This window comes from Magnolia sinica, chromosome 1 (assembly GCF_029962835.1).
Source record: "Magnolia sinica isolate HGM2019 chromosome 1, MsV1, whole genome shotgun sequence".
In the NCBI taxonomy this organism is placed as follows: Eukaryota; Viridiplantae; Streptophyta; class Magnoliopsida; order Magnoliales; family Magnoliaceae; genus Magnolia; species Magnolia sinica.
In genome coordinates this window covers 50,230,800-50,243,604 of record NC_080573.1, presented here as the reverse complement: position 1 = coordinate 50,243,604, position 12,805 = coordinate 50,230,800, and the positions used below count along the sequence as shown (strand labels likewise).

Below are 12,805 nucleotides of genomic sequence, written 5' to 3'. Positions count from 1 at the left end.
GTCCAGTGAAAATGACACTTAGCTTTAGATAGGATCCAACTCATGGTTCATTGGTTGATAAAGAGTGCCTATCAACACTAAGGTCATGGGTTCGAGTGTGGTGCGTTTGTTTAGGTGCATTACCAAAAAAAAAAAAAAAAAGGACAACAGAGAACTTCAAGACACCAGCCCTTCTGAAAAAAGAAAAAAGAAAAAGAGCTTCAACTCATTCAAGAACTCTAGCACCAAGACATGAGTTCTCGATTTGAAAGCTTTCCAAGCCCTTCTGGCATGCATTCTATAGAATCACCCCTAAAGATGGGGAAGGCAGTCAGCTTCTCTAATCTTGTGACTATATACATAAAATCTGAAGATTACATAAGAGTTCCAATTGAAAGATACAACACCCTCAACAACCTTAACTCACAGACTTTTGTTTTTACATTTGAAATTATCTCTCTGCTCTCAACGTTCATCCCAAACAATGTCGGCAGCTTGGAACTGCCTCCAAAATAATCTGCATTCCTAAAGATTCCTACACAGTGCGATTGAACAATGAATGTGGGCCTAGCTCCACAAAACACGCTCAAATGTTCTCTGCACTGCTATTTTTATAACCATATTCAGAACCATATCATGCAGTTTGCATGAATAATAGAAGCATCTTTCAAACACGTCTTTAGACAGCCCTAGCATCAAACATATATTAGAAAGTTCTGCAAAGCATTTTTCTCGACCTCTAATGTCATTTTCCTGTTTCTTCCCCAAACAAAACCCTCACAAATTCACCCTACACTCATATAATATGTAGAAAACCAATATTTCAAAATCTTCAGGATACATAACAAGGCACAACAAGCAAGGATTTAAATGTGCCAAGAGCTCTTCATAGCTTATCTCTAGCCTTGAAATGACCAGCTCATCTTTCTTACTGATTACGAATTCCTCCTTTGGATACTTTGATATTAGAAAGTTCTGCAAAGCATTCTTCTCCGATCTCTAATGTCATTTTCCCGTTTCTTCCCAACTCCTCCTTTAGGTGCTCTGATATTCGCCTCCTCATCTTTCTTACTGATTACGAATTCCTCCTTTGGATACTTTGATATTAGAAAGTTCTGCAAAACATTCTTCTCCATCTCTAATGTCATTTTCCCGTCTCTTCCCAACTCCTCCTTTAGGTGCTCTGATATTCGCCTCCTTTCATTGATAGAATAGCCATTAGCCAACATCATTCCACCTCCAATCTTGATTGCCAAAGGAAGCCCACCGCATGTCGCAATTATCTCCCTATCAAATCCCTCGAAGTCCAAATTCATGCATTTACCTCTGTTTCTTGCAAAAGCTACTTTGCTGAATAAGGACCAACTATCTTCATCAGAAAGAATTTGGGTACGATACATTCTTTTGTCAGTAGCCCCAATTAGATTCATCTACTACGTTTATTTTCTTTAGCGTCTTCTTCAATAGTCCATCTAATTTGAAGCTTTGAGAAACATAAAACAAAAAAGAATGTTTAAAATAGTTTTTCACGCATACTACCATATATCTTTTGAGCGAGCGTGGTTTTACCTATTCCACCCATTCCAACTATTCCAATCACTGTTGTACCCAAATAGGACTTTTGATCAAGTATATTTTTCCAATTCCACCCATTCCAACTATTCCAACCACCACTATACCCAAGTAGGGTATCCTCTCCTTCACCTTTCTTATTCCTTGATTTATTTTACTCAACCGCTCTACCATCCGACAAATAAATTGCATAACGGTAGGAGAGCAATAATTCAGAAATTTCAGTGCACTCCCTTCGACCTTTTTCAGGAATAGAAGCTTGCAATCTGCTATTACATCCTCAGCATCATATACCAACTCTCTTATGTCACTCATTACTGTCTTGAGGATCTCTTTCCTATCTTTTCTCTTCACCCGATCAGCTTCCTTGGCATAGCTCTGCACGTTACGAAGCTTGTTCTTTGTTTCCTCAAACTGTTCATCAAATTCAAGTAAACAATAACCTTCGCTTGCAAGGAATGTAACCAATTTATCCAAGAGAACATTAACGCCAGCATCCACCATTTTCCTGTGGAAAAAATCATTTCTTTATGAAAATGGATTTCAAAACTGGAAGATATAGGGAAATAAGAAAAAAGAAAAACTTTGTGAAGTTTAATTTTTTTATTTTTATTTTTTACAAAGGATACTAGTAGTGAAAGTATTAATACAATAAATATACACTTGATTTATTTGATACCCCTATCTTAACGCATTGTTTCAAAACTCGGTGAATCAACTCAGTATGAGATCAATTCGGATTGGCACGAAAACATGCCAAGTTCCTACATGACTCAGGTTGTTACAAGACTCACCAGACTTCCCCTAAACTTTCATAGTTTCGCACTAACTCCACGGATTAGATGAGTTTCATGTTACTCGGGTGAGTTTTGTAGAGTGAAAAAGTCGGGTAAACAATGCAATGTGGACGTTTGAACCCACCACCTATAAAATAAAACAAAGACTTGAGTTCTTCTACAAGACTCCTTTAAGCCTGCCCCCGTTTTGCATCAACTTAGTGGACTGGCCGATTTTCTGTTACCTAAGAGAGTTTTGCAGAGTGAATATTTTAGGTAAAAAGATGGAAGGCAGAGGTTAGAACTCACCACCTCTACCATGAGGCAAAGGAACCCTACCAATGAAGCATCTTGATTACAATGTTTCTTGTAATTAAAGAATACTGAGACTCCTAAAAATATTCACATGGTTCAGTCAAGCTCGATCAAGATAATTGGACACCCATTTTAAGATCCAGATGATACGTTGGTTCAAGCATACATTTTATGCCCTACTGTGAATAAACCACACCAATCTAACCATTCTAACCTACCTCCAATCAATAGTATATATAGAGAATCAAGGTCCTTAGTATAAAAATAGGTCCAATCAATAGTACATATAGAGAATAAAGGCCCTTAGTATAAAAATAGGTCCAATCAATAATGTGATACTTTTATTCAATAGGCACCATCATGGATTCATTAGGGTTCTAAGGCAGCAATTTTATTAGGCCATCTTAATCATCCCATCCATTGCTTGAAAAAAAAATGGAAATGAAAAAGGCCATCTTATGAATTTATTTGATCAACCGATCAGTCTGAATTTTTCACAATAACACATGAAATGTATGTTGCATCCAATGGATAGCCTGGATCTTGTAATTGGTGTCCAAGTGTCTGGATGGACCATGATAACACGACATGGTGTGATTCTCTCCCAATATAAATTTGTTAAGACAATTTGCGCTTTGCTCATCTCTATTGTTTCCTCTGTGCATGTGATGATACCTAGTGTGATTGGAACAGCTAATCAAGTTGGCTACTTCATATATGAGTTACGGTCTAAAAATCATATATACTATGAACCTCAATCATCGCTAGAGCTGGACACAAACCAGCTCGAAAGCTCGGCATGGATTGGTTCGAATAGAAGTTCGAACCAAACCAAGCCACAGAGTAAAGCCCGTTTGAAAAAACAAACCAAGCTCAAACCAAGGCAGAACCGGCTCGGCTTGGCTTGATTCAACTCGGTTTGATTCAGCTTAATTCAGTTCGTAGATTGTATGCACACTGTTTCCTACGGTGTGATCCACTTGAGCTTTGGATATAATTTAATTTTGGGACCATGTCCTAAAATGATATGTAAAAACGGATGGACAGCATGGATAATACATATACATGAATGCACACTCTTTCCTGTGGTTTGGTCCACTTGAGCTTGGATATGATTCAATTTTGGATCATGTCCTAAAATGATATGTAAAAACGAATGGACGGCATGGATAATATATATACATGATGGTAGGCCCACAAAGTTTACTCAATACGCTAAAGCGGGATTCGAATTGGCTGGTGACCTCAACACCTGCCATGTAATTGGTGTGAAAGCTCTGTGGGCCCCACCATGATATGTGCTTTATCCAGCCGTCCATCAAAATTTCCAGCTCATTTTACGTATGAGACCAAAAATATGGAAGATCCAAACCTCCGATAGAGCACAACACAGGATCCAAACTTGTTGGGGGACAGAAGTTTTGGATCAATAATGTTTTTTTTTTGTGATGGGGCCCACCTCAATGAATGTGATGCATATCCACGCCACCCATCCATTTTTCCAGCTCATTTTATGGCATAGACCAAAAAATGAAGTAGATCCAAATATCAGGTGGGCCATACCACATGAAACATTGATCATTGAACGATCGCCATTGAAATCATCATAGTGCCATTATCACCTTGATCCAAAACTTTTGTGGCCCACATAAAATATTTCATGGTCAATCACCTTTATCCACGTCTGTGTGACATTATCAGTAATTTGGATGGTGAATAAATATTACCGTAGACCCTAGGAAAGTTATAATGGTGGTCGTTCAATGATCACTATTTCCTATGGTATGGCCCACCTGTGATTTGGAACTAATTCATTTTTGAGCTCATGTCCTAAAATGATATGGAAAAATGGATGGGAAATGTGAATATACAACACGCACATTTAGGTGGGCCCCACAGAAGAATCCAAACAAAACCAATCCTTCAAGCGGACTTGGATTCAGTTGGTCGGTGCCGGTAAAGTTGCGTGAGCCCCACCTTGATGTATATATTTAAGCAACTTCATCCATTCACTTCGGACAGAATTTTTGGAAATGATCCCAAAAATGAGACAAATCTGAGTCTACGGTGGACCACACCAGAGGACATAGTAGTGATTGAACGGCCACCATTAAAAACTTTTTGGGGCCCACTGTAATGTTTATTTGCCATCCAACCCGTTGATAAGGTCGCACAGACCTGAATGAAGGGAAAACACATATATCAGTTGGATCCAGAACTTTCGCAGCCACCAGACAATTTTTAATGGTAGGCATTCAATCACCATTGTCCCGTGGTGTGGTCCACCTAAGATTTGGATCTGTCTCATTTTTGGATTCATGCACATAAACTATGCTGTAAAGTGGATGGACGGAGTGGATAAAACATATACATTATAGTGGGGCCCACAGCACCGACTAGTACTGAGCTCAGTACCTGAGGGGTCACTATCGAATCCGACTCTCCGAGTCTCCACAAAAAAATCCCTAAAAGGCCAAAATTGGCCTTTTGGTTTCCGCACATCCTCCACTTGCTCGACCAAGTCAAGTCCGAGTTCGTGATTTTTGAACAATGTCATCATGTTTGGACATGAAACATGAGAAAATGTCCATACTTGGATAACCAAGATTTATTGGCCCCAGACACCATCAATTTGTTGTAATTTTCCAGGGGAATGGGGGGAGATGAACCAGAAAATGAAAGAGGTGGGACCATACGTACAGTTGCTGGTACTAAAGATGGCAAATGGTTAGAAATATACAGATTGAGTGACCCTAGCCATTTGATCAAAGGTCATCAGAAGCAACAATAGAAAACTAAAATGCTTGATGGTCCACATTACATGAGGGAAAGTCAAGAAAAGTGATGGGGAGAAAATGTTTTATTGCATAATATTTGATACATAAGCCATCCATGATAGGCTCGCTACATGGACAACCCTGATTGATCTCTAACGTTCACTACAGGGACATGCTTCATGGCTCTACCATATTCTAGTTCTCCTTGCTCTGGCATATCATCTCCAGGAAAACAGAGCTTCGGAATTTTCTCCACTTAGTTGGGCTCTCTCAGCAAATAAAAGAAACATTGTGTTGTTGGTGTGTGGCTCATCAATCATTGGGTTTTCGAGAAACAATATTTTTAAAATTTTCATATGAAAAAATAACCTTATGGCCAGTTTGGATTTGTGGAAAAGATGGGAAAGGAAATTGTATTTCTCAAGAAACCTTATTTCCATGAAAGTGTGGGAAAGGAAATAGTATTCTAATGTTTGTTTATCAACAACATTTTCTCAAGAAAATCGAGGTCTTTTTCCAAATCATATGTTTGGCAAAATAATTTTTTATGGAGAAATTCTTTTAGCTACAATTGGTGCACCTTTCCCTATTTATTTTACAACTGAAACTTAAGTTGATCCAAAACTCAGGAAGGCCACCATGTGATCGATAATCACATAAGCCTAACTCTGAAAAAATACACTTAAAGAGTGGCAATCTCTTGATCAATTGCTCCCATCTATTGGGACGCGGATTTTCGCATTCCTGCTCTCGGATGCTAGGTGGGGCACACGGCGATTTTTCTTATAAATCCACACCGTCCATCCGTTTTGGGAGGTCATTTTAGGACATGATACAAAAAATGAGATGTATCCAAAACTCTCCGTACCAGGGAAAACAGTTTATATTTAGTGACCACCGTTTGAAACATTCTTATGGCCACAAAGGTTCATATCAGGAGATATTTTTGGATTTTTCAATTCATCCGAGTGGGAATGACCTTATAAACGGTTTGGATGGAATATAAATATCAAGGAAGATCCCAGGAAAGTTTCAACGGTAGGAAACTCTTTCCCCGGTTTTCCTCTTGTCAGACACACTTGAGTCTTGGATCCAACTCATTTTTGGTCGCATGTCCTAAAATGAGCTCCCACAAGGGATGGACGGTGTTGATTTCTCAAAAACATCACTGTAGGCCCCACCTAGGATCACAGCGCAGGAACTTCCTGAGAAAGGCTTTTGCAGGAAATCCGCGTCCCATCTATTGGACATATGGATGATTAGGAGGCCAAGATTAAAAAACAGTACAATCTCGTGGATAGATCTCATCACAGCAACCATGAGGGGCTTGGCACACATTTAAGCAAGCCAAGAGATCCATCAGGATACTGTACATTGTGATCATGGACCAAAAAAAAAAAAAAAATCATATTCTTTTGTCGATCCGATAGTAGATCACACTAGTGTAAGGAAGAATGGTTGTGATCGTGGAACGAAAAGAAAAAAAAAAATCCAGTTGTAGATCACACCATCTGAGAAAGATGGATGGTTAGAAAAAGTGGCCAATCGTCCAACTTGAACACATGTGTGGCTCACATAGTTTCTTGTGGTGTGGCCCACCTAGGTTGTGGATAAGGCTGATTTTTCGTCTCAGTGCGTAACATTGAGGAATGATCATTCTAGATGGGGTGGATTGGACATAGAGAGCACAATGAGGCCGTGTGAGAGTGGTGTGCAATAAACGCCGTTACGTAAAGGTAACGGTGGCAATCGTTACACGTTACAAGGTCATAACGGTCAAAACAACCTTTATGGAAAAAAATGACCCGTAATTGCCATTAATGACACGTTACGTCCCTATAAAGGCCATAACAACCCCGTAATTGTCTGTTATGGGGCAAATACTGGTTTTCCATTCTTTTTAATCAACATTACGAGGCAGATACATGTTTTTCGGGATTTCTTTTTCAATTTATAAATAAATAAATAAATAAGAGAGACCATAACGGCCGTTACGGGGGCTGTAACAGCCGTTATGACCCATATCGTAAAGGTAACGGTGGTGGCCGTTACTGCCACCGTTACCAATACAGAACACCTTGTGTGATAGTTTCCAAGAGTGATCTTAATTTTAGGAAAATTCCAAAAGAGTAATTTGAGTCAGGATACGGCAGTGACCCCTCCAATAGGAAGGAAATTGGAAGGTGTCGGAGAAGATCTGTGGGCCCCACCATGATGTATCCACTTCGTCCATCCATTTTGCCTACTCGTTGAATGGCATGAACCAAACAATGAGGCAGATTGAAATCTCTATAGGAAATAATGGCGTTTGAATGCCCACCACTAAAAAGTTTCTAAGGCCCACTGCAATGTTTAGTTGCCATCCAACTTGTTAATTAGGTCACACAGACCTATCTGAAGGGGGGAAAACAAATATCAGCTTGATCCAAGACTTTCGTGGCCCCCAGAAAGTTTTTAATAGTGGACATTCAATCATCATTGTTTTCTAAAGTGTGGTCCACCTGAGATTTAGATATGCCTCATTTCTGAGCTCATGCCCTAAAATGAGCTGGCAAAATGGATGGACGGTGTGGATAAAAGACATACATCATGATGGGATCACAGAGACTTTCCTGCACCAACCAGCACCCATTTTGTACCGGAAGGGGAGCAGATTAGGTGTGGCACGACTTGATGTATGTATTCCACATCCACACCGTTCATCAGTTTTTTCAAATCATTTTAGGGCATGAGCCTAAAATTGAAGAATATCCAAATCTCAAGTAGAACATACTAAAGGAAACAATGATGATTGAATGACCTACTATTAAAAAATTCTTAGGGCCCACTGTATTATTTCTGTAGTGTTTATTTGTAATCCAACCTATTGATATGGTCACATAAACCTAGATGAAGGCTAAAAACAAAAATCAACTTGATCCAAAATTTGTGGCCCTTTAATAGTCAATCACCACCTTTTTCTATGGTATGGTCCCACCTGAGAATTGGATATGCTTCATTTTTTTCTCATGTCCTAAGATAATCTGACAAAGCAGATAGACGGTAAGGATATGGAATACATACATCAAGGTGAGCCCCACAGTAAGTGCCGCACCATCTTGCGTGAGGATGGATCCGCACTGAATCCACTCTCAACGAAAGGGTCACTATCGAAATCAAGTTGGAGGAAACTTCCTTTCCAGAGGGTCATGCTGAGAAAATAAAAAGCCAATTTTGTGGGAAAACAAGGCTGCTTGGGAAATTGAATTTCCTATCATTTCTCATAGCTTTGGTGTTTACAAACGGAAAGATGGTTTCTTGAGAAACTTTGTTTCCTATCCCACCATTTTAGTGAATCCAAATGAGCCCTTAAGCTACATTTGGCCCACGACCATCTCAAGAGTGGAAGGAAAGAGTGTAGTGTGCATGCGTGATGCGGGGTTTAATCCCTGGTAGTGTCACCTTTCCCAAAAAAAAAAAAAAAAAAAGTGGAAGGAAATATTTGGTGGTTTTGGTTTTTTTTTTTTTTTAATTTTAGAACACAGGGTATCCCCGCCCCCCATTCTTTAGGCGTGATTATTCCTTGTGGATGCACGCAATCGCCCGCAACCACATGCATCAGGTAATGTCGGGGAGGGGAGTGGAACCCATGCCTGTAGGGAGCAAACCAACGTGTTGGCCACTCGCCCTAACCCTGTCGGGTGATTTTGAAATTTTTATTGTGAGTAGAATTGCCAAATTTCACAAATAGTACTCTTTTGTGTTGTATTGAAAAGAAAGGGCTCCATTTTGTATCCACAAGAGTATCATTTCATGAGTTTTTGAAATTCTATAAAGTGAATGTTGGGCGACTAGGAGATGTTAGTAAGCCCTCTTCAGATGGTGGAGGTGGAGGTGGAGGTGAAGGTGGTGGATGATAAGCGAAGGAAACACGGTACCGTGTTCGTTAGTCTGCTCTTCATCGAGAGATCATGCTTTCCATTAAACTCTAACTAAACCCTATGGAATTGGCTCAACAACTATCCATAAACTACGACTTTGGTCGGCATCTATGGTTGCAACTGACTAATGCCATCCAACAACCATAACAATCGAATCTTGTAAGGCCTGCTAAATTGGGCAACACCAACTGCATTTAATACCCAATTCGAATTCATTTCGAAAGCAGCCATCGCCTACACTCCATGGAAAATTTGGAAGACAAGGAAGCTCAAAAGCATTTTAAAGAAAAAGCAAAAACCCCGTGAGGTCTAGGATACATTCCCCAAGTACGGAGTTTCGGATACAAATATCAATCATGCATCCATCCCAAATCTATGTGCATGGCACCCATTCAACATAAACATAATCACCCAAAGCAACATGACTATGGACTCAAATGGCACCAACATAACACGGGATGAGTAGAGCTGGGCATTGAGTCGAGTCAGACCAAGTTAAGGCTGACTCGACTCAACTCGGTTTTGAAATAAACTTAACCCGAACTCGACCCGACTCGGTACCAACTCCAGCATGCCTAACCCGATCCGAGTCCGGGTCTGGCTTGGACTAACCCAAACTGAGTCTGACCCGGTCACAAGTACCGAGTCGAGTCGAGTCGAGTCAACACTGAGTCGGCTCGGGTGTGGTGGGTATCCACGAGCTAAAATCACAACTTAGAACCTAAGTGCACCTGTTGGAATTGCAACCTCTCCATCAGCTACATGGCATCTCAAATCTGAAACGTCAAATCTAGGTTTTTTTAATTACGAGTTGGATTTTGAATTGAGTCGAGTCAGTATCGAGTCGGATTTCAAGTCAAGTCGGATTTCGAGTCGAGTCAAGTTACTGGGTGACCCGAACTCGACTCAGTTTGAGTTCGGATTGGACGAAGTCTACTGGGTTCGGATCAACTCACCCACTTAATTTGAGTCGAGTCGGATATGAACGAGTTGAGTCGTCCTGTGCCCAGCTCTAGGGATGAGTCAAACTTTACTTTGATGGCTCATCCTAAGTGAACTCTGGTAAAGGTGGCATTGGTGGGATCTTTCGTAGTTATGATGGTTGGTCTTTTTCACTAGATATGCTGATTTCATTACATAAATGGCACCCGCCCGATAAACTTGCTAATCTCCAACTGACTACGTGATAAGAATGTAATGTCAAGTGTCATTTGTTTGTATGTTCGTGTTATCGGGTAGTCCTTTGTACTACTACTTCATTTTAATATTAATAAATAGAACCTAAGCTATAGCACTAAAACAGGCCCTTTGCATCTCTAGGGAATCATAATGGTTGGTTATCCAGATTATTTTTAATTCTTAATAGGAAGAAATATGATCTCTAATTCATAATGGGTACAATCCATTGGTACCAAGGACGAGTAGCCTCCATGTGATGTATTCACAATTCCAACCCGTCAATCCGAAGCATCGCCTCAACTTACCCTAGACACAAATTAGGTGGTGTTGCCAACACCACCCCCAGCGGTGGTGTGTTCATGTGTTGGACGTTATGGGGCCCAATGTGACGTGTTTTATATCCACACCATCCGTCTGTTTTTCTAGCTCATTTAATGGCATGAACCCAAAAAACAAAGTAGATTAGACACTTAAGCGCACCACACCATAAGAAACAACATGATGATGACACCCACCCTTGAAACCTTTCTAGGGCCCACCATAACATTAATTTGTCATCCAACCTGTTTACAAGGTCACTCAGAACTGGCTGAAGGGAAAACACAAATATCAGCATGATCCAAAACTTTTGTGTTCCACAAGAAGTTTTTAGTGGTGGGCATTCTATCACCATCGTCTCTTGTGGTATGGTCCACTTTAGCTTCAGATCTACTTCATTTTTGGGAAGCCCTAAAATGAGGGGGGTAAAACAGATGGATGGTGTGGATATAAAAACACATACATCACATTGGGCCCCACACCACCACTGGGGGTGATGTTGGCAACACCACGCCAACACCACCTGATCCACGTCTATCTTACCCCTAGGGCCCAAATATCAGCCCAAATTGAAACTCGGGGCTACAACACAGGACAGTTTTAGAGGGGACGCTCAGTTTGATTTTCATGGCAAGCCCATCATATTGTGTATGTGGAATTCAGACCGTTTAGTCGCTTACCTGGATGAAGGGTCAGGACACAAATTAAGGCTTCTCTCCAACTCATGTGGGCCCAGGTGAGAATCAAGGGTGAGATTCCCCTGATCCACCTCCCACGGTCCCACCTTGTTGCCTGTGCTGTGGCCCACCATAGTTTTGGATCAAACATCTTTTCAGGCCGTGGGGTAACCTAAGGGGAAACATCCAATGGACGGGTTGGATGTAAAAAACATACCATGTGGACCCCATATCTTCACGGTGGGCCACCAGAGTGCACCTCATACATAATTAAAATGAGATGAAACATTTATAAGGGGCACCTTAACAGGTTATCGGTTTATTTATCTCGGCCAGACCTAGATCAGCATGGAGTTTTATTTACCCAAAAAAAAAAAACAGAAAAAGAAAAAGAAAAAAAGAAGTAGCTCTGGATGCATCGGACAGTCAAAACATCAACTAAAGATTGTTAGCTAAACATGTAAGAATCGCATCAATCAAATGATCTGAACCATCCAATATCGCCATATTTTCGCGGCGGTATTTGCCTCGATGGTTGTATGAAGGAATGCCTCGCCGGCAACTAGATGTAGATGAACAACCGGGAAACTAGCTGGGGGGAGGGGATCGTGGCGTGTGTGGGGGCATTTAATCCGTTCATCACAGTTGTCCCACCAGAAACCCTAAAAACCCTAAACCCTAAAATTAAAAAAAATAAAAATAAAAAATAAAAAATCGCAAGAATCAGGTGGGCCACCGAGCGAAGTTGGAGGTTCATGGGTGGTTTTCCATTATTTTCTTTGTTGTGGCCCACCGGATGATTGGATCGGCCTATTTTCATAGTGGGGCAACACCTTCAAGATGGTCCCACAAACAGCTAGCTGCACGGTATCTCATCTACGAATAGCTGCGGCTGAGACGTTCCCGTCGATAACTTGATAGAAAGAAACGTACCTGAAGAAGACGGTTTTAGAGATCAGTCATGAAATTCAGAAGAGGGAGGGGATGAGGCGATGGCAGCGGCCGAATCTCGTAACCCTTTTATTTAAAGGTTTTGGAGTGGGAACCCTAATGAGCTCACCCACCACGTGGCAGCAGCACAAAGGACCACCTGCCGCAGTGGTTTAGGTGAGACCGACACGGGTTTCCTGAGAATGCTTTCCCAGCAAGTTACTGTCCTAGGATGCTAGGTGGGACCACCGTAATATTTGTGAGAAATCCACACCGTCCATCCGTTTTGAATGTTCATTTTAAGATCTAAAACTAAAACTGAGGTAATCCAACGCTCAGGTAAAGAGGAAATAGTGAGAATT

General features: G+C 40.9%; 2 long non-coding RNA genes across 4 annotated transcripts; one reads left to right on the top strand and one right to left on the bottom strand.

Annotated features, from left to right (window-relative positions):
• Nucleotides 1-315: 315 nt before the first annotated feature.
• On the bottom strand, nt 316-12,568 carry LOC131248834 (uncharacterized). 3 transcript variants are annotated; one of them, XR_009172492.1, is made up of 3 exons: nt 12,447-12,568; nt 2,346-2,475; nt 316-2,059 (listed from the first exon to the last, which is right to left on the bottom strand). It is a non-coding gene; the product is annotated as an uncharacterized LOC131248834 (long non-coding RNA). The 3 variants fall into 3 exon arrangements; XR_009172485.1 differs by lacking the exon at nt 2,346-2,475 and having other exon boundaries at nt 12,447-12,525; XR_009172482.1 differs by lacking the exon at nt 12,447-12,568 and having other exon boundaries at nt 2,346-2,723.
• On the top strand, nt 2,730-3,112 carry LOC131248846 (uncharacterized). Its single transcript, XR_009172495.1, has 2 exons — nt 2,730-2,910; nt 2,961-3,112. It is a non-coding gene; the product is annotated as an uncharacterized LOC131248846 (long non-coding RNA).
• Nucleotides 12,569-12,805: the final 237 nt, after the last annotated feature.